Source organism: Columba livia, chromosome 10 (assembly GCF_036013475.1).
Source record: "Columba livia isolate bColLiv1 breed racing homer chromosome 10, bColLiv1.pat.W.v2, whole genome shotgun sequence".
Lineage (NCBI taxonomy): Eukaryota > Metazoa > Chordata > Aves > Columbiformes > Columbidae > Columba > Columba livia.
In genome coordinates, this window is record NC_088611.1 from 13,596,504 (window position 1) to 13,622,392 (window position 25,889).

Consider the following 25,889-nt stretch of genomic DNA (forward strand, 5'->3'; position numbering starts at 1 on the left):
CAGAACCTGGACACGTGCACTCAAAACTCTCATACATGAACTGATTCACCCCCGGATTATGTAGAGCTGGTAACAGAGCCCACACACACAACTGATACATGATGTGATTTAGATACTTCCTGCAAACAGGGTTTATGGGTATCATTTAATTGCAATAAATGAAACCAACTCATCCTTTTAATTGACATATGATTAAACCAGTTATCCATTAGCAGTCTAATAAGCATAGTGTAATGCAGAGTTATTAGTTGCGAGTGTCATGTGCCAATCAAATTAATCACGAAGTGATAATGTTTTATTAAAGAAGTTTAAATTACATATCCTTTGCACAGATGCCTGGGAAATGTTAGTTACTGTATACATAAATTATAATGCACATAGTCGTTGCATAATAAAAGGCAACTGATCAGATTAAAAACAAGTTTGAATTTGTTGCCATCAACTCAAGAGATTACAAAGACCATACCTTTTAAAGCACAATCTACCTTCCCAGACGTGTACTGATTATTTTACCTTTGTCTCCTTGGGCAAAAAGACAAACTGGTCTTTTGTTGGTTAGTTTTGTTTTCAGAGTCTTACAAATTGATCAAACTAGTTCTCTAGTTCACATACATTATTTACATTAGTTGTCTGGTATACAAACATTTTGTCTTGCATTAGCTATGTATTTGTTAAGAAACTTCTCTGGAGATTTTGAGTTGGAAAACATTAACTCAGCTTTGCTTTTTAATTACTGTTTTAATAGTTACGATTTTTTTTTAAAGAAAAAAGAAAAGCCTCTAATGTTGACATTTTTTAGACAAATTACAATAACTAAAAATACAGACCAACTCCTCAAACCCAAAGTTTCCTCAAGCAGAGATGAACAAGAATCAAATAAAATGCATTTTTAAAAAAAGCTTTCAAAACCACTTGCTCTGGGCAGGATCAACCACCCTGCTCTAAGCAGAGAAATGGCACACAAGGGGGAGGCTGTTGGTCTCTTCCGTTCATGCCAACTGTTTGTTAGTGGGTTAGTCCACAGAGAAATCAGCCAAGAAAAGCGTATTTAGCACCTCAAGAAATCCACTGAGCTGCACCAGATCTCAGAGGTAAGAAATAACAGGGGATTTAAATGCTTGTGTTTCATGTCTTACCCTTATCCCATTCATAATTATTTATAGAGAAAAGGCATGCACGTTTAAGTATCTGACATTAGCATAAAACTATCTTGATCTTTCAAGCAAGCAGATGAGAAGTTGCCAACGTTACAATTCAAATACTTGGCTTGACCTCTGGAAGGCCTTATCAAAAGAGACCACCACACGGCTCCCCTTCCAACACCCCTCCTGTTCAATGACCACTAGTTTATTTGTACAGATTCTATTTTCAGTCTGTCTACCAAGCAGTGAAACCTCAAGAAGCTTTGTTGCCAGTATTACATATGTGGCTGATATAACAAGATTTCCAGCAGCATCTAACCTGCCGGCCAGCATTGCTGCTTCCCACAGAGTGGGAAGCACTCTGTCACCCACAGGGGTGACAGAAAAAGAAGAATACCAAAAGGGAAAAAAAAAAAAGGCAAGGAGGTGTTAGATTGCCCCCTCAAAAAAATAAAATCAAATCCACAAATCCACAAACAACAAAAAAACCCCTTCACAATCTCTTCTCCCCCATCTTCAGCTGAGGTAAGGGGTTCTAACTGCTGCAGCACTTTGTATTTAATTCCTAAAATTTAGCAATTGATCGTGGGTTACGGTGACTCTGCTCACCATGCCAACTGCCTGGTGCTGCTTAAAGTATCAATGTAAAAAAATATGCCCCAACAGTTGGCACCCTCGTACATCCCCACTTGCCAAGGACAGAGCAATTACATAAACGGTGTGGAGACCTTTATCAGCCTTCACAATAAAGCAAGGACTAGGTTTCAGGCTTCTATATGAAAGACTGTTTCCATGTTTGAAGGTTATGTACTTAAGGAGACACGCTGGCTGCTGCTGCATCTGCTCCATCATCAAGATTAACATTTTTCTGTCCCTCCAGTGTTTTCTTATCCTCAGCTGCTCCAGCTCAGAGCTGCTGTCCTGCAGCAGAACCGCTTACCCAACACCAGGGCTGCAACCACAGAACAACCTTCAGCCCAGTGGGCATCCATCCATCTACCTGTATGCATTGAGGGCACCTGGTCAGCAGGGGAAAGAAGAAAAACCCTGAAACATCCACCATGCATATCTACCACCCAGGAAAGGCTGAATTACAAATCAAGTTAATTCACTTGTCCTTGATGAAAAAAAAATCCACCACCACCACACACACCAACAAAAAAATTCAATCACAGAAGGAAAAACATTCAGTCCTCAGCTAAGATTTTTTTTTAAATAGCTGTACACCATTTAGTAGTTTTCCATTTTTCTTTCTGTCTTTAAAACACACCTTCACAAGCTGCTGAACACAACGCTTTCTGAACTTAATGAAAGCCTCTCTCATGACCCAGAAGCACTCAGTAAATAATTATTAAGCTCTGGAGGTGGCTTTTGCATGAGTGTTGACTTAATAAAATGCCTTAAGTTGATCTGCTTGAATGCCCACTTACTTGGGGACACAGCTTGCAGTATAGCTTGGAAAGCTTGATCACCACCAGATTAAGGAACAAGGTAAAACTAAAGAGGTTCAGTCTAAAAGCCACAAAGGTCACATTTTACAATCCTTTACTACAGTTCTTGTTAAGTGGGAGATGAATAATTGCAAACGTAGGATATCCTCAAAGACTTCTATATAATAATCACTATAATGCACCTAAACTGAACCTCCCTTAGCCCAAAAGTGTGTGTTTGCCATGAAGTTTCAGAAGGCTATAAATATATTTGTATGCATATAGATTTATAGTTTTCTTTAAACATGGAGTATTTTATAAGTCTTCCCCTCCTGAAAGTCACCAGCATTCTCTCAGCCGGTCAGCCACAGCTCCTGTGGCCCTGCAGAAGACAGTGGCCAGCTCCCAAGCACAGTATTTTTAACTCCCAGAACACAACCTCCATCACAACACATCAATCACACAATCTGCTCACGGTGCCGTGGCTCCGGGAAAGCGCCACTTACAGACAGACGCTGTCAAAGGAGCAGGGCATGAACATCTCAAATCTAACAGCTTCCATCTTCCCCCCCACCTTGTGTCCAAGGGCTTTTGCCGAGCACCCTCGGGTGAAAGTCAAGCGGCGTCCAGGCCGGCCGTGTCTCTAGGGGTGGCTCCAGATAAGGACCTGGCAACTCCAATCCCCAGAGAGCAGAATGCGGGCAGCGGTGCCCGGCGCCTGCCGGCACTGCAGACCTGTGCAATCCAGCACCTACCGAGGAGAAAGGAAGGAGGAAGGTTGAGGCAGCCACGTACAAGGTCTTCAGACATCACAAAAAGGACTCCAAAACTGCCTAGGAGATTGGAGTCAGCATCTCGCTCCATCTTGCCTCACCCCCCTCACCATCCCGCAGAGGGACACCCCGCTGCAGGACTGGGAAGAATGGGAAACACAGGTTGGCTATGAAAGCACTTCTCCCATTCATTAATTAAAAGGGGTGTGATCAGGCCATTAACACCATCAGAGGAGTGGATAAGGACTGTCTGTAATGGCAGAGTTTTCTCACGATCTTTATCGCCAAAAAGACGAAGGGAAAGGGTGAGTGCAAGACAAATTTGTTTTCTGAGACATAACTCCTTCACATCCAAGGTTCACCTGGGTGAATCCCCACCTAGGAACCACTGGAGGTGCACCTCTCAAGAGCCAGATGTGCATCTGTAATGATACAGAGAGTGGATGTGACAGTGTATAGCTGTGTCCCCAGTCCCACCCCTGCTCAAACAGGTCAAATCCCCCAGGCAGAAAAGGAACAGATACCTACACACACAAATACCTCAAGATCCCAAAAAGCTTCCATAAAGGGTTAATGGAATTTAAAAGGTAGCTGATTGCATTACCCAATACTGGTCTGGTGCTCTTCCTCAAATTTTCAAAACCATCACAAGCTTAGAGAAGATACTACTCCTACACACACCGCTCCCACCCCACCCCCCCGCCCGTCACCCCCCAAAAAAAGGCAGATTTGTCTTTCATTTGAAAGTCTGACCAGTCACCTTGTCAAAGGCATTTTGAGCCATTTTTCAGACACCACATCTATGGGTACTTCCCTCTCTGAAGAGCTTTATACACATTTGCAAAACAAAAAGCCAGATAGCTAAAACAAGCAAGGGGTGATAAAAGAAAAAGCAAGAAGATAAGAGTCCACTAACAACCTATGTAGTTCTTGATTTTGTAATATCGAATTTACCTTCTTTTATCTGGGTAAATAGAGAAGATAACACTGTCTCCGAGGGTGAAGATGACGTGTGATCACCACACTTTTTGTTACTTTGCAACTACACAGTGCCCAGATCTGCCTCCACGACACCTTTCCACCCTGTTTCGGTTTAGAAATTATCCATCACTTACACACTCAGACAGCAAGTTCATTCACAGAGGCAGCCCTGCAGAAAACAAGACCCGACCATGTTGTGTTCACAGCTTGTACCTGTCATTCACACGCTCAGATTCCCTCCCAGCCAAAAAGACACCACGCTCCTCGAGGCTCACAGTGACCCAGCAATTCCCAGCCTAAACCCTTTGCTCATCTGAGGTTTTCTGCTCACTGACTCCACTGTTACAGAGGTATTCAGCGCTTTCCGAAGACGAGCAGGCAGCTCGAAGCCTCATCTCACGCAGATGACAACCTTGCTCTGGTATGCTGAGCAAACAGGATCTTAAGAAGCAAAAGGGAAAGTGTTTATGGAAGATTTGCTTTAAATGATTAAGAATCCCAAACAGTCATAATGAAAACCACAAAGTGAATTCAGTGCTCAGTATGTGATAGGTTGGTGTTACCAACGTGTAGGACTTGCAAATACTACATGCAAGGGAACCAACAATCCCTAAGACATTATTGCAACAACTCTAGCATTAATATAATCTTGGACAGATAATATGCAAACTCTCAATTCAATCTCTAGCCACAACACTAGCTGTTGACTACAAGATCTGATCAGATCAGGGAGTGTCTTCAGCAACATTTCTTTCTAACAAAGCAACTCTCCAGACTGCAGAAAACAATTCCTCAGCGTCCACACATTTTAAACAAACTTCAATTTTAGAGTCCTTAAGCATTGCTCATAGTTCCCCTACATTTTTGGCTATTTATGGAAGAGTTATTGGGGCAAAGAGGATTGTTTTACTGTGCAGGCTGAATGACTGGCATGAGGTGGGGGGGAAACATTTATTCAGCAGCAAGTTACTTTACCAACCATTGGGATATTTACACTGCAATTGTGATTTGCAATTGCAGGAGAGATGTACCAGTCCTGCTGCCTTGGGTACTCATGGCAGAGACAGGAGGGTGCGATAAGCTGCAGCTGTGCATGTCACAAAGCGTCAGTGATGTTTACAAACTTGACAGTCATCACTGGAAGAACTGCCCAACCACAAACAACTACAGAAGACATGGTCTTCCATTCCCTTGCTTGGGCTATTATTCGATGTGACCTACAGCACCTCTGACATGAGGTAATCCCAAACCAAGGCTCCTAGAAAGAAACAAACCACAGTGGTCCATCAGGATGCTTTGCTATGCTACCACGGGATCCAGCAGCATCCTCAGCAGAGCCACATCCAGCAATAAGGTCCCTCTGTCCCCAAGTACCTCTCTGAAATCCCAGCCACTCCTAGGTTAGGAATTTCCCAAGGTGGGTACATGGTTTTTCTGTGCTTACAACCTTTGGGTGTTCACTGTGGGTCACATCCGAACACCTCAGGGTCTGCAGCTGCACAGCATGGCTGGGGTAGGTCAGTGCAACTGCTGATCAGAGGATCTCTTCACCCACCATCCAACAGCTGTAAATTCTATTCTAAGTTCATGTCATCTGTATGAACTGCAGTCTCTCAAGTAAATATTTAGTATTGATTTAAAGACCAGAGTATGGGGGAACTGGCACCTCCCAGGACTGTTTTAGCGAGCCCCCTTCCACTCACCTAAAAATATTCTGTACCTTATTTCTAGCCAGAAACTCTTCATGAACACCAGGGAGAGGGAAAGAGGAAAATAATTAAATTTGGGGTCACATGTAAATAAAAGAAATAACAAATCAAACACATGATACAGAATGAAGCCTCATTCAAAATAGGAATATGCAAGCAACATTATAATTATACTTTCTGATTTCAAAGTGTCCAAATAGATACTAAAAGATCCTCCTCAGTTTATTTATATTTTCTTAACAACAAAAATACAGGCCTGCTTTATTGCATTTTGCAATCACTCTGTTGTTCTGCATCTGTCTCATGCTGTATCTGAAAAGCATAAGCTCTTCTTTAAGAAGACACATGAGCAAAAATCCTCAGAAACAACTTTGTGCAACCAACTAAATGTTTAGAAATTAATACAGCTGCTGCAGTTCTAGGAAAAAAACCCACTATTTTAAAGTAAAACTATTCAGCATGCACCATGTTTTGCACTGTTTCATGACAACTGAGACACGCTGTCCATGTAACTTGCTGCGGGAATACCACCCCTCTTCAAAATACATCACAGCTATTGGTTTATTTGGGAAAAAAAAAAGGGCAGTCAACGCAAAACTTTTTTGTTAGACCCTCTTAATCTCCTCTGCACTGCCAGAAGCATAGCACTTGAATGGCTATTTCTGTTCAAAGCTATATTTGTTATGGAACTACTGCAAACTCCTGAATCATGTAAACAGAGACAAGAGCCAAAAAATGTTTCCCTGGACTTGCAGTTCACATCTGCCTTAGTTACTAGGACAAAAAAAATAAAGGCAGGAGCTTAGTTTATAACCAATAAATCCTGCAAAGACTACAGTTAATAATGAATTCTTGCAATTGGGTTTTGTTTAATCTGGTTTATTTAGCATTTGTGACCTTGGCAAAGTACCTGTGGGAGCACCCACCATTACTGTGGAGGAGCAATTCGCACCTCCTGTTATTTTAGGCTACAGCAGCCGATTATACAGCGCTAAATTAGTCAACCAGGTTTATAAACTTGCAGCAAAGTCACCTGGAAATGATGTACAGTTCCAGACTCACTGGAGCCCAGCAGCCAACAGTATAGCTGACTCTAAAAAGCTGTTTTGTAAAAGCTCTCAGCCTGGACTTGGTAGAAGCTGCACGTTTCTGCAAAACAGACGCTTGGGAAACACGCTGCTGCGAGCAAAATGACCCTCCCATTTCTTTAGCTCCCAGGCTGAGAAAGGCCAGCACTAGAAACCATCCCCTCACCTTCACCCACCACTTTGGATGCAAACTTCACCTTCTCAGCACTCACCTCCTATTCCTCGGGCAGGAAGAATCCACAATATGCTGGCAACTATGAAAAGCCCCAAAATGACAACAAAAGCCCACGCAAGTCCTTGATCCCAACTTCCCACATATTTCAAAGAGGCAGCACTGCAGGCAGGGACAAGTTCTACCCAGTGGTCTTTGGCACTGAACTGCAGGAAAGGTACTACAGGTACGATGACAACCAGCATATTTTTTGGATAAGAATGAACCATCATAGGTGGATTAAGGAAAAATAAAAAATGTTTCCCTCATCATCCACAGAAAAAATCTGCATTAAACTGTAGTATCCTATTTGTGCCATACAACTAGCTGCTGAGTTCAGAAACTTAGTGGCTGCCTCATATTGAGTTGCCAATATGGGTCTAATACACTGAAAATGTTTTTTACATCCTTTGAGGGCGGCTGCTGCAAAGCCACATTCAGGAACTGCACTTGGTTTTCTAAGTAGTCGGGGCAGGGGGGGGAGAAACTATTTTTAGCAGCCTCCAGAACAAACATGATGATTTGTTATTCTTGTTTTGTTTTTAAAAGTAGATAATAAAATGCCTTTTCCATTTATACTTGTATTAGCCATCACTTACTGTAAGTTTAAGACTGTACAAATCAGTCAGGAATAGTCAAAAGATACTTTACCGTAAAAGCGTTAACCTTACACATCTCTAAACTTTTTTCTCCCTTCTCTTCACAGAGCTATAACCTGGCTATACAATTCCTAATCTGAATAGAAGGACATATATTTGGTTTTGCCTAGAACTGATATTATAGACTACTTAAAATTGTATTAAAGCCAGTATTAACCTCTACACACTCCTCAATACTGAAAATTAGCATCACCTGTCAGAATGCCGTTATTCAATTAACACTTGCACAGCCAAAGCGTTTACAATCCTATTTACAAGTTACAAAACAAAAAAATCCCCAAACACCCATGTGTGGACTAGGGAAAGCCATCTTCTGCAGGATTTCTTATTTTGCAGCTCCCATACATCTCCCTTTCTACACTAGATGGAGCTTCGTCCCTGCTTCCCCAGCCCGCGGGGAGGAAAAGGGGCAAGAGGCAAGGGTGAAAGGACACCCAGGGTGCAGGCAGGGGGGTCTTGTGACACCACGAGTATCTGGGCTCTCGCCATGCCCTCCCTGTTCCTGCTCCCCTCCCACCGCCATTCATCTCTCCTTCAAGCACTGTTTTGTCAAAGAATCCGAGATTTCAACACCACCAAATCCCATCCTGCAACTTCTACCAGCCTCTCCTATGGCCATGAGGCACTACCTCGAGTTCCCACCACATTACAGTTACATTGCTTTTTCTCCCCTTATTAAGAGACAGCATTTACAATTATTACCAGATTACAGACCTGAATTGCTTGTTTGCTTACCTGGATCCCTCTTTACATTCCCACTTATTTTCAATCTTCAGTCTCCTCTGTAGTAACCTGAAACGTGTACCTAATGCCTGTGCTAAGACTCCAGACTTGAATCCATTGACACTTCTGGGAAACACTCATTGATTAGAGTAAAATTCCCCTTGGCTTGTATCTGATGGATTTGGTCTGTATTATTTCAGAACATAGTCCAAGAGAAACAGCTCATCCTTTCTGGTGAGCTGCCACAACCCCATTAGGATCTTTCAAAGCACAACAGGATATGGTCCATCATCAGTATTTCTATGATGAATTTAAACTCAATGGGACAGAGAAGAGCCCAGGGGAATGAGTCACTTCTAATGTCACAAATGGCCAGCACTGCAACATAAGCATGAAAAGCAGCAGCCTCAGGCTGCATCAGACAAGGTAATCCCAGAGAGGCTGGAGAAGCACTAACGTCTGTATTACAAGACACCCGTGTAAGACCTTGTGGGCAAGGGCTTCTGCCTGGTCACCTCTGCCCAAGAACAAGGATCTGAAATTGAAGTGATGAGAGAAACAAGAGCCCACATTATAGTGGGAAGTTAAAGTAAAGTTTGGCATTTTAATCACACAAAATGGAGGTTGACAGGGATGAGTGTTGCTGTCTATAAATACAGCAGAGAAACAAACACCCAGGAGAGAACGCTGGCATTTCACCGAGCAATATGAACCGGCTATGAGCAAGATTAAATTGGTACCAACAGTCTCATTCTGAGAAGTCCAGTCCCGAAACTGTTTCCAACTGGAGGACTGGCAAAGGAACAACTTGCTTCTTTTCAGATAACCACTCATTGCCTAATCAAAGTAGGTCACTGTGGAACAAAGCAGCCAGTAATGAATTATGGGCCACAGAAGATGCCCTCCAGCCAAAAGCTGCAAGAGGACAGATGCAGCACAAGGCAAACTCTTCAGCAGAGCACACAGATCTGAAGTAGCACTGGAATACAGTACTGCACACAACAGGAGCTGCTGCCTTCACAGAGCTCGGCACGGCCAAATGCAATCCTCGTGGAAGGTGAGCAGGCTGGCTTGAACAGGCTTCTCAGCAGGTCCCACTAAAACAAAGATGCTCTTCTAGAGCTACCAGCCCATCTGGACCCTAACAAAACATTCCTCATCATCTGGCATGCTGGGTCAACTAGAATGCGAGTGTCAGCAGTCACTGTGCTGCAATTTCTTGGAAGTCCTCTCCTCCCCCACACCCCCACCTTCGAGGACGCCCTTGCCCGTGTCCTCTCCCACGTCAGCCCAGCTGAGTGAGCCAGAGTTCAGAAGTGTTGAACTGAAGTAGTAAATAATAGCTCAAAAATGCAACCCCTCCTTTCTAACTAATTCAGAAATAACTTGAATGCCTATGTCACCATTTTGCAAGTAAGTGACTACAGTTTAGCCAATTCCACCTTTTATGTCTGGCTACTACACTATTCCCCAGATTTGTGCACTGAACCATGCAGAGACCAGAGGGGTCCAGTGTTTCCTTAATTTGGGGAAGTCACATGTTCAAATGGAATAAGTCAAAAGATAAGACTAACTTCCAAGCACTAATATTAGGAAGAGGTCTGAAAAACAGGCTCCAAATAAAGGTCATTTTTGTCATGCAAAAGTTCTTCCAAGTCACTGTTTCTTAAATAGGCCAAAACTCCCATCAAGCAGTACAAATAACTGACATAATAATGCAAAAGAAAGCTAGAGTTAGAAAACCGTGGGAGCAGGTGATGAAAAGGAGAAGCTGTTATTTGCTCACATTGGAACGATCAGCCTCCCCCTTTTCTTTCTGTTGACCACACCAAGTTATTCAGTTTAACTGGCCCACAGAGAGCATCAAGACATTTTCCCTGTATGTTCAAGTAGGTCACCAGTTTTCAGAAAAAAAATGTCTTCTTTATTCAGTGGAGGAACTAAATTAAAATAAGAAAATAAAAGGCACACCTACTATACATTCTTCTCCTGGTTTCCAGGCAATGGCTTCCTGACCAGCCTGGGGGCATGTCCTGCAGTCGAGACTGGGCAGCCAAAACTGGTCAGTTGATTTAAGTGTTTTTTTCAGGTCAAGGTGTTTATAACATGCATATAACCTACAGCAGACTTTGACTGAGCAAGAAAACTCACACTCCCTTCCAGAGAGTTTGCTTTGCAAGGAGGACTAAGCCAAGTTACTTTCAATAGTCTTAACACCACACCTTCATTTGCCCACCACTTTCTGCCATCCTGGAAAGCTGGAGCTCTCATACTTTAAACTACCAGGTCATATGGGCTAATCTATAGAAGTTCGCCTGCCCATCCTCTCCCAGTCAAAAACAAACAACCCAAAGATTAGGGGTCCTCCACAACACAAACATAAAACCAATAAATACTTACTACGAAAAGAGACAATTTAAAGTAGATGGAAGGCATGCAGAGAAAGAGATTTAATTCAAAGCAGATTTAAGAGGGACACCTTTCTAAAACATGACAGCAGCTGAAGGGTCCAACAGCCACACATCATCTAACAAAGTTGCCATCACCTGTCATGATTTTCAACACAAGGGTTTTGAGCAGAAGCTCTGAGGGGACTTACTTGGGGACACACAGCCTGGGCAGTAAAGACAGGTCTTGGAGCCACATCTCTAAATCACAGCATCATCCATCCTGTGCAGCCAACAGTGATTTGTCTTTGATTATCCTACCAAGTATTGACAAACAGCACAAGACACAACTGAAGGTGAAATTGCCAGGCTCTTGCAACACCTACTCACAAGTTTAGCAAAGAAGAATGCAGCGTAAAAAACCTCAAACCGTTGGCATCCCATCACCATTCAACACCCTGGACTTGCCATCTAAAATAGGCAGCCTGGAAACAAAGTACTTCATCCTCCAGTGCTCTTTGAATACAGTCTAATCTATACTGGAAAAAGTAATAATTAAGAAGTACACGAACCCAAAGTATGCAACCTGAAAAACTTCCTCTTGTCTGGCAGCGCAAGCACTTTCTAAAGACACTTATATTAGTTCATGCTGCTAAAATTGTTTTTTAAAAATAACTGAGGGAAAGCAGAGGCTACCTACAAAACACATAACAATGTGAAGCTGAAAATGTTAACGTTGAAAAAAAAATAGCGCCCACCAAATGCATTAGGTAATATGTTCTAATGTTTAAGTTCATATACAAGTTGTTTGAAACTGAAGTATTTAATATCTTAATGCTTAAATATGAGTTTTTAAAAATGCAACAAGTGTTTAGTACTACTAAAAAGCCAGCATATTAAATCTTTCCAGCTTGGGATTCAAAAACTCCCTGAAATGAGAGTAAAAAAGCCCTAGGAAAAAAAAAAAAAAATCAAATTTCACCACCCATCCTACCACACACCTACACAGAACCAGCACCAGGTCAATTAAGGATTGCAAAGTCAGCCAGAATAATGCAGTTCCCAGGCCAAAGGTGTTTGGTTTTCAAACAGGTCTAAGACCTTGGTACGGTAATGGCCTGGAAAAGGATTGCAGAAGAAACACAAGTGCCAGCAAGGGAGGCATTTTGATACCAGTGGTCTTACAAGCAATAGAAATGTATTACTAGAGTTCTACCTTTCCTTATTTAAGGAAAATGTCAACATACTGCCATTAAAAAAAAAAAAGCAATAAAACAGCAATTCCAGTGAATGCAGAAGACCATAGTTTGAGAGGGTGAAAAGCCCTCTCCATGTCCACAGGCAAAGAACAGGCTGAAGTTGGTAGGAATGGTCTGAGTCACCTCTAGGAGACCATGGCGCTCCCAACACAGCTTAAGGAAATTAAGATAAGAGTAGCGTCCTCAAAACGAAACCATGCCACAAAATTCCCCAAACCGCTCGTGGAATCATGACAACTCCTAACGTGTCACTGAAGGACATACTACGACAGGGATAACTCATGTATAAGACCTATTTTGCAACACGATTCTCCTGTGCTGATTCTCTCCCACCCTGAACAAGACAACACAACCCACAATCTTGCTTCCCTGGGGTAACATGCTCCAGAAAACCTCAAGTAGCAGGATTTGTTAGAAATTGCCCAGAATGTTCTAGATTTAGCTGCAACAACTTAAAAACCCAGTTTCTAACTGATTTACCATTTTCTCACTGCATTATTCAACAGCGGCATCGTTTTATCAACAGTCCAAGTATTACCCTCTAAGAAGCAACATCCAACCATTTTTCTGTAATAACGTTTTCCATCATACTAGAGCAGCAAAACGAAAATTTATATTGGCAGGAAAACGCTGAAGTTTTCAATACCAAAGCTCATTTTTGTAATTTTTCATTTGAGATTAAATGCTGTGTAGCTCTTTGGAACTAATAAATCGAATATGCAAATACAAGGTGGGACCCACCCTGCATGCATTTTTGTATTGGTTAACATTTCACATGCTTAAAAATATGAACAGTGAACATCAAGCCAGAATTGTCAAATCACATACTTTCCTCATTCCAATTAAAAAGGTGCATATAACAATTTCCAATGTGGTCGGGAACCTACAGATGCATGGGAAGAAGACAAGGACATAAAATAACCAAAGTACTTACAGAAAATAGATTTAAAACTGCATTTCCGCATAGCAATAAAACAACACGCCACTTGGAAACATCCTTCCAATCCTATTTAACATAATGGTGGTGTGAATTACTGCCAAAGTAAACTTCAGAAATTTGTTTGCCATGGAGGAAAACCAAGCAAACTTAAGTTCTATGTGCAGAATCCTGTTTCAAGAATGTGAAGGTTTCTTTGTTCCCTTTAGTGCCAGGTCATTCCAAACTTTTACGTCTACATATTTTATTGTGTTTGCAAAACTTTTAGTAAAAAGATCCTGCAAGATTACAAATTAAAAAAAAACCAACCACACACACACATAACAACAATAAAACAAAACAAAAACAAACAAACAAAACACCAAACACCACACTCCTAAAAGTCAAAAAAGCCCTGCCAAACGTCCTGTATAAATATATCACCAAGTGCATCATTCTTCCTATTCTATCAGTGTACTCCCAAAAGCTTGGCATCTGAAAGCAAAATATTATTTCATGTAGTGAAGGGAGAAGGTATGTTTTTTTTGAAAAATGTTTGTAAAATATCCAAGAAAAAATACATTTACAATTTTAATAAAAGTAAAACACAACTTAATCTATACTCTTAAATGGCAGCTCCTGACCATTAACAGCCATAAATAGAGATAACAACTTTTATTCAACTATCATGCTAAATTTCAAGTTTCTGTAAGCAACCTGATAAAGCAGCCCAATTATTCCTCCTTTGCTTATCTGTTATCTAAAAACCACAGACAATATCATATCAGACACCAGAAAAATATTTGGAACTTTCTGCATAGTGGTTTATCTGCCCCAGCAGATCTCTATATACAAATAAGAGTTCTCCTCCATCCTTGCTATCCATTTAGGTCTTTCCATGGTTTTACGTTCCCACCTTCAGCACACAGACATCTAAGCATACAACAAATTCTGAAAACACTTCAGAAAGCTTATGTTACCCATTCAAGACATTCCTCGTGGTATTGGTTCCAGTAGCCTTAGTTTAAACTCAAATTTTAAGGTCAGACTCTTAACTGCTATAGCACCGGGGAGAAAAAGAGGCTGATTTTAATGAGATTATTAGATAGAAAACTTTCACTAAGCATTTAATTACAACATTAGAGTCAAGTATATCTTCAGCACGTCATAACCAAATTTAGCTGGGACATGGTCCCAAACTCAAGGAAATTGATAGGGGTGTTTCATTCTCCCCATGGACCCAAGCTCTTTAGGCACACTGTATTTCACTACAGTATTTTCAGCTAAAAACTCATCTGCCCGTACTGCATCTGAGGAAGTTGTAAAACAGCAATCTCAAGGCAGCATCGACCCCACCACGTACAGCATCAGTTCTGCAGTCCAAGGTGTTTGCAACAGAGCGAACCATGAACCAGCTGGCTGGACATTAAAGCACATACAAAGGTCTTGTGCATGCTTGTTAGGCTGCTTCGTAGAAGAAGAAAAGAGCAAAGAGATATTTACCACCCTGTGTGGGTTTGGGTTTTTTGTTGTTGTAAATCAGATAATTCCTTAATTTTATTCCTACCTGAACCAGGAGGGGAAGGCGCAGGGAAAAAATAATAATCCTACAGCACTGCTTGTTCTCCAGCCCCTGCAAGGCAGCTGCAGCAGCTGACGTGCGAACACAACCCCATGCTGGCACCAGGACGGACGATTGCTCTGTACAGCTCTGTTGCAGCTTAGAGAAAAAGGAGTGACAACTTACCCAGGGAACCCATTCTTCCAGGTTTCGATCCAGCAACGCAGCAGCTCACAGAGAACCGCACTCCTAATGGCCACAAAGCCAAGACTAGACAGAAAGGTCTTAGTAAGCACTGGCTTCCAGAAACTGCACTTCCACTCCTACCATCCACCTCCTAACCCTGCTGCTGCATTTGTGGCTGCCTTTGTTAGAATACTTCTGCAAATGAAAACAGATGAGTAACTATTGCTGCTTTAGCAAACTCCCAAGCCCATGGTCACTAATAATAGCTTTGTTCCTTTTATTACTAAACAAAACCAAAAAAAAAGTTTAAATGCTTGTATAAATGCACATTGTTGAATGTTTTCTTTCATTGATTCAGAGCCATTTCCCATACAAGCTTAGGCCCAGGTCTCTCGAACAATTCATGTGGATCAAAACAACGTGGAGCAATCTCAGGCTTGCTGAAGGGGTATGCATTGCAAAAAAAAAATACAAAAGTATTCAGGTTTTGTGCTCCCTCACTTTAGCTATTAAGAGTTCAATTAAAAAAAAAAAAAAGTCTAAACAGAGACATTCCCACTTTTTGCACAAATTTAAACCTAAATGTAGCTCTGAGCTCTCTGCTATGCAACATCCTAGAGCTTATGAATTTAGAACGGCAAAGGTGCTTTGGCAGCTGAGCTCCCGACTCCCCTCTGGCACAGCAGCATGTACATCCCGCAGCACATCCTGCAGCACATCGCCGCCAGCACTGGCTCCGCTCTGGGGACAAACAGGCGGGACACGAGGGAAAGAGCAGCGTGCGGGGAGGAAAAAGTGGAGAAGGGCAACACAGAAGAAAACAAAGAGGGTATGAGGCCACTGGTGTGAAATGACAGTAGAAGAACAATGAGAAGAAAGCCTTCCCTTGCACAAACCCTGATCCGGTTCACCGCTGGTAAGAAAAAGAAAAATAGAAAAACCACTACAAATAGTAATTTTGGTAAAAAAAAAAAATCTGATCTTTCTCCCTAGAAATAAATATATCACAGGAACTCCTACAAGCAACAAAAATAACTAGGTTGCAAATCACTTGTTTTTATCAGTCTGCTATGCTTCTCCCTGATGGAGCCTGACACCACGTACCCCTTTGGCCCAGGATCTGCTGTAGCCTCCCACTCCTCCTGCCTGTGGCCTCTCAGCTGCTCTGGTCTGGCCTGTGGGTTTTCACACTGACCATGGACTTAAGCACAGCACCAGCAAGGCCAGGCCCTCCATTAGCCTGCACCATGCTCATGGGAAAGAACTTGGAGCCGCTGGGCTTTGGCCACCCATGCTGGAAGGAGAGCAGACATCAAAAAAAAGATTAAAAATTGAACGTTTAAAAGTCAGGCCACAGCATTTTCATATGGTTAACACCCTGAAGGTTCCAGCAGGCTTTAAGTTATTAATTTGTATTATTGGGTTGACTGTTGCTGAATAATCCCAACACTGCATGGTGAGTGGTGTTTTTTATTCAGGAAGTAACCAAGCCAGAAGCGGGGAAAGCATCCTCTTGTTCTTGTGCGAGCCCTTTTTTTTTTGAGTTTATTTGAACAATGGCACCATGAAACAGCTTACAATAATGACTGTTACAAAATAGGAAGCTGAATTATTAGGCAAGCTTCATCTGCGTAACTCAATCAGGCTAGGGAGGATATGACAGGCAGGATGAAGACAAAGGACTGGACTTGGCGACCCCAGGCATCGCTTTCCGAACTCTGTTTCTGCAACTGAGTTACTTAAGAGTTGAAATTTGCTTTTGCCCCTTCATTACATGTGCTATTCCTATAACTGCAGCAGCAAAGCACATGCACTTCACAAGAAAACAGATAACCAAGACAGCAAGCGTTTTGGAGAGGCTGTGATGAGGACTTTACCTGAAAATAAGTTTGAAAATTGAAAAGCAAAGTTTAGTATTTAATCTTTTAGTGTACAAGAGGTACACACAGTGGGATGGGTCAATCATGTGTTACAGCTTTAAGCAAACCAGCAAGCATAGCTTTTGCAAACCAAGAAAAAAATAACTGTTCAAAGTGGTCTTTAAGTAGCACCAACATTATTTTGATTGCAAGGGTCAAAGGCACAGAATTTCCACCAGCCTGCCAAAAGCATCGCTGGGACGAGCTCTGGAGTGATATACTTTGAACCAGATCATCAGTAACCAAAGGCAGAAGACACCCACCATCCTGTCATTAACATAACCCTACTGAAACTATGAAAATCAGGCCTAAGTGCTCATCTGAGCAATCCTGCCGGCAACAACAGCAACACAAGTGACTGAGCAACAGCAATACAGGAACCTGTATGTGAATCATTAACGAGCAATGATTTCTCCATTACTCACCATGGATATAGAGTTACCGCGGGTAAGATTTATTTCTAAAAAAAGGGAACAGCCAACAACATGAGTACTAACACATTCATCAAAGCTCAACACAACCTAGAAAGGGAAGAGGAAGGCACGGCTATGGGTCAGTCTTTGTGGTTCATAGAGGAAGGCTCCATGGAGCAGAGCAGCAGCGTTGGGAACATCATCCAACACCCACTCCTTCCACGGGGGTTGTGCTCAGGGGCTCATGTCAATGGGGTGTTGATTTTGTGTTACGCCAATAAATTATTAACTCATTCTACAAAAGCTATACATCTGTCAGACTAGTGATACAGATCAATAGCCAACAACCTAATGTCAACAGTTTGACCTCTAGGCAAGGGTTTCCATACGCCTTTACCTACATTCTATGTTAAATGCTCCTAGTACGTTTTTCCAAGCATTTGCTGTCTATGCCTCTGAAAATAATCAACAGGAGAACCAAGCTGACATTCTCAGCAATCTTTAGGCAAGATTAGCAAGCAATTAAAGCTGTTGTATGAGGAATTTTAAGTGCTCTATGACTTCATGCCAAACAAGAGCTAGTCAAGCGCTGGAATTTACTTTATACAATTCTGTTCTACACAGATACAGAAGACAAATTTAAAGAAAAAATTTTCAAAGCAATGATTAAACTACTTACCAACACATCTGTTATAGTTTAAACACTAATAGATGCTGAAAGAAATTCTGCGTCAAAAAATGACACACAAAGCATTGTGACTGCTTCCTATAAAAAAAAATGTCAAAGTTGACATATTCATATAAAACACTTCAATTTCAATCAACCTGGGGGGGAAATTTAATAATTTTTTATTATTTTGTTGGCAAAACATAATTAACCGTTATATTAACTGCACCCCAGCCTGTTTGGGTGCAGGAAACCCTGAGAGCACTTTTAAAGTCTTGAGGCAAATCTCAGCCCCAAAGCAAACAAGCGCTTGCCACCAATTGCCTATGACCAGATCCACCGGGACAGGTAGCAGAGAACACGGCTTTTGTCCCAAGAGTTGATCATTTAGTTCCAGCTACACCTCACCATTAAGCTGCGAGGAAAACAAGACAATAAGAGAAAAAGCCATGTATTTCATAAGGCTAAAAGTTACAAAACGAGGAGAAGCTTGTTTTTAAGTACATCAGGAAATAAAGTAGATTTTGTAAACTGTCAGCCACAGCAACAATTGCACAGCTTGCATGGGCTTGATAATATGGGTTGAAATTAATTATTTTCATAAACACACCAACTGGAGCAGAAAAAACATCACAATGAACAAAGCAAGTAAAAGAAGTTAAATAAGGCAACTGAAGCCTGAGCTACAGCTTCAGACTGATCTGCTGTTTGAATAAAGAATGCTCTACTTGGAGATTAGGGGTAAGAAATAAGAACTCATTAGCTCTTCTTCAGGGTTCATGATTCAAATCTGACAAAACACACACTTCAGTGTTTCCAAGCTTAAAGAAAATTCCAGCAGGGTCACGGAAGATGCTATTTATAGCTGGCTTAATCTCTGTGCACTCAAACACAGCTTTTCTACATACACATGTTTTGTTAGCATGTAAAGAAAAAAAAAATCTGTTATTGAAAACTTATATTCATACAAAAGTGCTGAAAATGCAAACGAGTTTTTCCTCTTAATATTAGCTGCTTTTGACTGAACTCCACCAAAAAACAGCCTACAGTTTTTCCACTCAAAACTGTTACCAGAAAAAAAAAACAGCTCCTGGAAAATATTCAGTGACAAAACTGAGAAAGAATAATGTGGAAAGTTACCAGCAATTGACTTTTTCGGTAGGAAACAAACTCTTCCCACCCTCAATGTACATCTCAGTGCATTGTTCTGAAACCTAGAACATTCAGGCAGTGAAAGGCATTGGGAAGAGCCCGGCACTGGCTGCTGGAAGGAAAGACAGCAGCCCTGCCACCCTGGTAAAGCTCATTCTGCAAACACAGACATTGCTAAGCCCTCTGACCTAAAGAAAATAGATTAGAAATCAACAGTCATCTGCTCTGCCTTGGTTCTTGACTGGCTGTTCTCTGCAAAGACCATTTTATGTCTGTGGCTGGTAGTAAGAGGGCAAAGCAAGGGGGTCAGACACTTGTGTCACCTACACCAGGATCGGGGAGAGGTGACGGGATGGCTCCTGTGCCAGGGAAATGGTGCATCGCCAAACCAACTGCCTCCTGCGGTGAGATGGCCAGCCTGGAGGACAGAGCCTGACAGCAGCGATCGCTGTTTGCCTGATAAGGTGGGAGGAAATCTGGACAGACTGCCCGGCTCTACAGGCAGCGCTTGGCAGGTCAGCCCACATGTGGAGGGTGGTTAACAGCAGCAGTTCCCAGGGGGTTCAATATTGTTATCGACATTGCTCAACATTTTCATCAGTGATTCTTGGGAGATAAGCAAAGCTTGTCCAACTTGGACACTGAGCCATGGGGCTGGACCAGACGACCTGCAGGGATCACCTCCAACCTAAATTATTTTTGGTCCAGAAACATTTAGTCTTTGTTTTTTAAATTGCTGATCATATACTTAAAAGCACGGAAAAATACAAGTTACAAAGGTTTCAGTCATGGCAGATGGTATCAAGAAACTGATGTTGTTCAGGCACTGCATCACCCATTGGAAAGATATACAAGGATATTTATAGTTGCAACAAGACCCTTGTAACTCTTCAATAACTACTCTGTGCATGTATTGCTACGCAGGCTCAATGCAAGTCATTTACTCACAGGGCATTTCTTATTAAATTCTTTATTAATCCATAGAAGTAAGTTTGTTGAACTACTGTAGTTTTCAAGCATTTAGAGGTTGAATGTTCCTATCAGCCAAACCCTTTTAATGGAATTAGAGAGATTCCATGTAAGGTTGTTAATAATGTTGAGAACTACTAAAATGCAGTTAGCTGAGCCAACACGAAGCCATTGAACCCTTACATATGCTCTCCTTTCCCCAGCAAGCATGTCCAGTGCAGAACTCCATGTGAAGATGGCAAATTTCCCCATGTGCCTCCTTAAAATATGAACATATCAAATCTGACTTAAAGGGAATGGTGAGCAGCTGAACCCACCTCTCACCCCTCAGCACCATTCACACACAGAGGTTGTTTAGCACACGGTTCTGCAACAGTGCCAAGATCAGTTTTATCACCTTTAAGAAAGTTTAGGAAAAGATGATAGGTTGGAGGAGCATGGCAGAGCATCTTTACCAAACACTACTGTCAGTGACGTCTCCACCTTATGGACACGCTGCATTTGAGGCTTTGAGTTAAAAGCTACTTAGCACTGAAAACAGAAGTACTTTACCGATGTACATGCACTTGAAAAAATTAAGCAGAATCAATCAGAATCTCTCCTCATTAGTTTAAGTTATAGAAATCTTCCAGCAGTCATAATTCATAACCAGCTGTCATTTCTCTTAAGGTACGCCCCAAGGAAACTTGATGTACATCCAAACTCCTGCAAGCTTGCTGCTTTCTGTTGGATGCACCTTTCATTTTCCCTAAGAGTGTAAATCATGTTCTGGAAAGGCTACAGCATGCCGGGGATACTTAAAATAGAAAGGCCTGTAGCTGGTGATACTGCAAATATAAATACAGCTACTGGTATAGCAATGGGAGTAATAGCAGTGACATGGAACCAGAGCAGCCCTGTGGTCAAACCCTGCTGGGAGCTCCCGACATCTCCCTAAACCCAAGCAGCAGAAAGGGAACAGCTGTTAAATAGTCTGAATGGGCACAATGCAAACAAAATGAGCTGTGGCAAATTCACAGCACAATTCCAACCCTTCGGCTTCAGAGTTACTAAATTTAGGATTTTCAGTGCAGAAAGGGAGGTAAGAGAGCTACAAAAGTGCTTTAGTAAGGTAACGGAGAACAAGCTGATTGCAAATCTGTGTAATTTTGACGTACAAAAAAAAAAAAGGCATTTGCAGTTGGCAGCTCAGTCATCGTGTCCAACTGCCACTTCTGTATGACCAGGGAAGAAACACAACCATGGCTTTCTGTAATAGCAGCCTTTAGAGAAGGATACAAACACCAAACTGGAGCGAGAAAGGCTCAGGCACCAAAGTAGCAAAGCCTACGAACCTTAAAGTCTGCTTAAAAATATTAGATGTCAAAGTTATCAAAGCACAACACCAGTTAGAACTGTGTCCAAGTCTAATATAATAATGCCAGGTTTATTTTTGTCCGTGACTCTAGACGAGATGCTCCAGCTATATTTGTGCTTCTTGCAGCATTTTAAAGGTAGCAAACACACTGACTGAGCAGGGTCAAGGGTGCATTAGATTATCTATGTCAGACAGCAGCCCTGGTGCACCACCCAGTTAATAAGCAATTTCAGGTCAACAGACAGATCAAAGCATACACTGAGAAATGCTTTTTCCAAGTATTTTTAAGTAAAGTCCTATTGGACTAAGAACAAACCACATTTCATAGATTTTAGAAAACTTTAGTGAGCCTTCTTTGATAAAGAAAAAAAGTATTTCAAAAATTTCACCTAAAAGATGACTAAGCCTTCAGACACGCGATGACCCAGGCAGTGGTCAGAGCCACTTGAGCACAGGGTCCATCTGGCAGTGTCATTCACGCCATGGGGCACTGCAGCACATACGTCTTGACAGCCAGTCTTCCCAGTGCTTCTGGAGGAAACACTCCAGTGGGGAGAGCACGGACACCAGTGTCCCAGCATTTGCCTCTGATTTCAGTTGCATTGCTACTGACTGAAATGCAAGTATCAATTCCTATGTAAAAAGCAGATACAAGACAGCAAGGCTTAGGACAGAGATAATAAATAAACTCTAAATGTTGGAAAAATAAAGAATGGATTACTTCAGTTTAACTGCTTGCTCTCTACTGAGGGTGCACTGTCACACACAATACTTCCAGCATCCTTCCTGCAACCAACATACAGTTAAAAAGAGGTTCATGATGTTATTACTCAGGAAGGCTAAGTCAGACCTGGGGTAAACCTGCTAATTATTTTATAACAAATAAGAGCACCATGTTACCAAAGCTTGTTCAAAGTCATTTCAAATAGACCAAAAACTGGTGAAGAAATACAACCTATGCAAATAATTTGTTTTTTAATCTAAGTTTCACCAGGAAAAAATAAGCCCGCCAAAAGGCCAAAATTATCAAAGTATTCCAAAAAATAGCTTCACATTTGGGGAAATAACACTGTATCTGAGAGATGTGAGAGAAGAGGGCTGCCCTGGCAGGAGCCACCAGAAGTTGCTGAAGGAGAGGTCCCACTGCACTTGTTTTCAAAGATGCCGGAAACACAGAAACCGTCCCTTTCTAGTTTGTGTCCACCCTGTCCTCAAATGTAAGACAGGATGTGCCTTTCCAAGTCCAGCATTCTCTCCGGTGCTCAACCTAGATGCCACAAACACTTTGTGCTTCTAGAGGCCTTCAAAAAAGCCACCACCAGCACACACAGACAGCAGGCTGGCTACATCTACAGGTTGAGCAAACACATCTTAGTCACCATCTTCCTCTGTTTCGGGAAGGTCAGCATGACCAGTCTCTGAAAATCAAACAGAAGCCCCCACTTCTCTCACCACCCCATTAAGCCAAGTTATGAGTTTGAAGACAAAAAGTTGCCTGCCCTTCTCTCTCCTTCCCGTTTCTTCTTCCAGCTTGGTCTTCCTTACACCTCACCCCAAGCTTAGGATGACAGGCTGTAGATAACATGAGCTGGACTCAGGTGTCCACATAGTAAAGCCATTGTTTAAAGGTCTTGGGCCAGAACTCAGTGAGTCCAAGTCGATGGCCCAGACCACCCTTGGTCAATGTTAACAGTACTCAGTACAGCTCCTTTGCCTTCCTTAAGTATAAAAGAAACCAGGACAGATGACTGCGGGATGCATCCACAAAGTACTTGCTAAGAGCAGCTGCTGAACAAATCCATTCTCCTAAAACATCAGAAGTTATATTCTTGTAATAACAAAAAGTGATGTTCTTATAGCCATGATGATGACAGGATATAAGCAATTCAGGAATTTAGATGGAGTCTACTTCATTAGGTCAGCAGAAACACTTGAGGTAGAAAACATAAACTCTTAGTACATAAATTTTCCTTTTGGCTCCCAGGTGTTCACACCTAACATGGCTCCGACCACCACCAAGCTCCAAAATAAACCCTTTTTGTTTTGGTATTTCTCGCACGAGACAGAAGTAGGGCAAGAAGAAAACCAAGACACTGGACAAAGTCATTTCTCTCCTTTAAGGTCAGCACAGTTATATTACAGGTCTTCCAGTTCTGGCATCTGCTTTCTCACACAGTTAAATACCAAACTGTAAGAAAACGCTTGCTCAATGGTTGACCAAGTCTAAAATACCATTAATTGCTCTACTGTCCAATAGCACGTCAACAGATGGGTCATCATTAGCAGCATAGAGATTTTTCACATGCCATTGGTCGCATAAACCAAGAAAAAACACTGCTGTTGTGGAACAACTGAGATTTCTTATGAGCTAATAATTTAACTATACAAACTAATTGGTTCCTTTTTGCTACATGTTGCAGAAGCCCAGTTCGTAGGTACAAAGCCAACTCCGCTTATATTTTATTCATTTTGAGGAAGAGGGGGTTGCAGAGACAGGAAATAATTAATCATTTATGAACAGAAAAATAAAACCCTAACACAATCAAGCCATCACTTCCAATTCAGTTGGCAAGTTTTCCTTTATTGCATGATGGGAACATGCTAGATCAAGTCACCACATCTCAATTCCTCCCCCTTTATGACAGAGGCATAGTGAGGCTTCATGCTAAATCCTAGTTATCCCACTACTAGCCACAGAATCAAACAACTCTGAGTAAATGGGTAAAAAATAAATCACAATAAAGCACACATTATGGCTAGCTTGGGTCATGGACACAGGGATTAATGGATAGTCAAACAGAGAAGGATGGAAAAAAGTGGCAGAGAGGTCAGACCCACTCCTCACCCCCTCCTGAATGCAAAGCAAACTCACATCCTGCCCCAAGTACATGCTCTCCCATCCTGGACTGGTCTCAGAAATTGTCAGTTAGCAAAATCCTTATACTTTCCACTTGGGATATCAATGAAAAGTCCTCAATACAGAAAGTACCCTCTCCTTGACCTGCAATCCGAATTTGTAACTATTACTGTCATTCTTTATTTCTGTATTACTTGTAATATTTTCCTACTTGTTGCACTCCAAATTAAGTGAGTTCACCAAACAAGAGTTCTGGGGATCATCTTTTCAGTTTGCGTTGTACAAAACACTATGAAACAAAGGGGTATAGATGGGATTCTTTTACACGGTGAAAATCAGACAAAAAATATCAAGATCTGGCTATTAGGCATGAAGCTAAAGAAATTTCATTTAGTCCTCAATAGTACGGGGAGAAGACAGAGGGGAGAATAAAGTGGAAGATTTCACATCAAAAGAAAGGATGTAGTACAACAGCCCTTCTCCTTTAGGAGACAGGGGTACAGGAAAATGCAAGAAGAAACACAGAGATGCAGAGAAGCTTCCAGAACAACAGTCAGTGTGCAGGGAACAGCCCTGAGGGATACAGCACAGGTGGATACCACAGCGTGAAGGTAGGAGACAGATATTCAGGCCAGGTAAAGTCAGTGACAAGGAAAGACAGGGCTAGAAAACAGAGTGGATTGTAAGACTGAGTATCATCCTAGTAGGAACGGAGGAACACTTGACCTGGTTGTATGTAGAAAAAGACAGGAAGGGCAAGAGATGCATATTTATGGGTCCAAGAAGAACAGCATCAGCCCTTAAAAAAAAAAAAAAAAAGACTGGAAAAATTGAAGAAATAAGAACAAGAAACCCCAAAGGCTTTTGGTTTTATTCTCTCTAAGGAAAGGTCATAGCTACAAGTGCTGTGTAACAAAAACTAGGTGACACCTCCAAGAAGTGAGCTGGTCAGAGCTCACTCCCAGTACATGGGACCTCAAGGGACAACACTGCCTGGACTCAGCCATGAGCAAACAGTACAGGACCTTCCTTTTCCAGTAACCTGAAGGATGAGAAGTAGCCTGTTGTGTGTCTTATCATTGTCTGCCATGTACCTCCCACCCTACAGCTCCAACACTGACTATTCCTACCTGGAAGAGAATTTCATTGCCAGTAGCACAAGGCCACAATCCCTGGTACCTGCAACCAAGCTAGCTCTGTCTGCACAGAGGGAATGGTCGTTAATGTTCCACAATATTTTGTAATTAATTCTTATTTTCATAAGCTCACAGGAGAGCTTTGCTTGGTGGCATTAGCATCAGGCGAAATAACCATAGGAACTAGCAAGGACAAGGGCTCTGGTTCCTGACTACTGCTCATCTACATCACCTGAGAGGAAGTTGCTCCGTTTTCTGTTTCTATTTCCATATTTGCAAGGCAGGAATGAAGATAAAGGCCTCTTCTATAAGGCACTTTTTGAATTAGAAAACACAGCTACTGTTGTCCAGGCACAAACAATGGTCCCTCTTCTAAAGAAAATGGAGAGAGGCC

General features: G+C 41.9%; 1 protein-coding gene across 8 annotated transcripts in view; it reads right to left on the reverse strand.

Annotated features, from left to right (window-relative positions):
• Positions 1-25,889, reverse strand: part of MITF (melanocyte inducing transcription factor) — a 107,789-nt gene that overhangs the window by 52,197 nt on the left and 29,703 nt on the right. The window contains exon 1 of one of the 8 annotated variants that reach the window (XM_065075423.1): positions 15,026-15,508. The exons of the other annotated variants lie outside the window; for them this stretch is intronic. The gene's annotated coding sequence lies outside the window, so the exon portion shown is untranslated. Of the gene's footprint in view, positions 1-15,025; positions 15,509-25,889 lie in introns of those variants that run through there. 8 annotated transcript variants of the gene reach the window in all.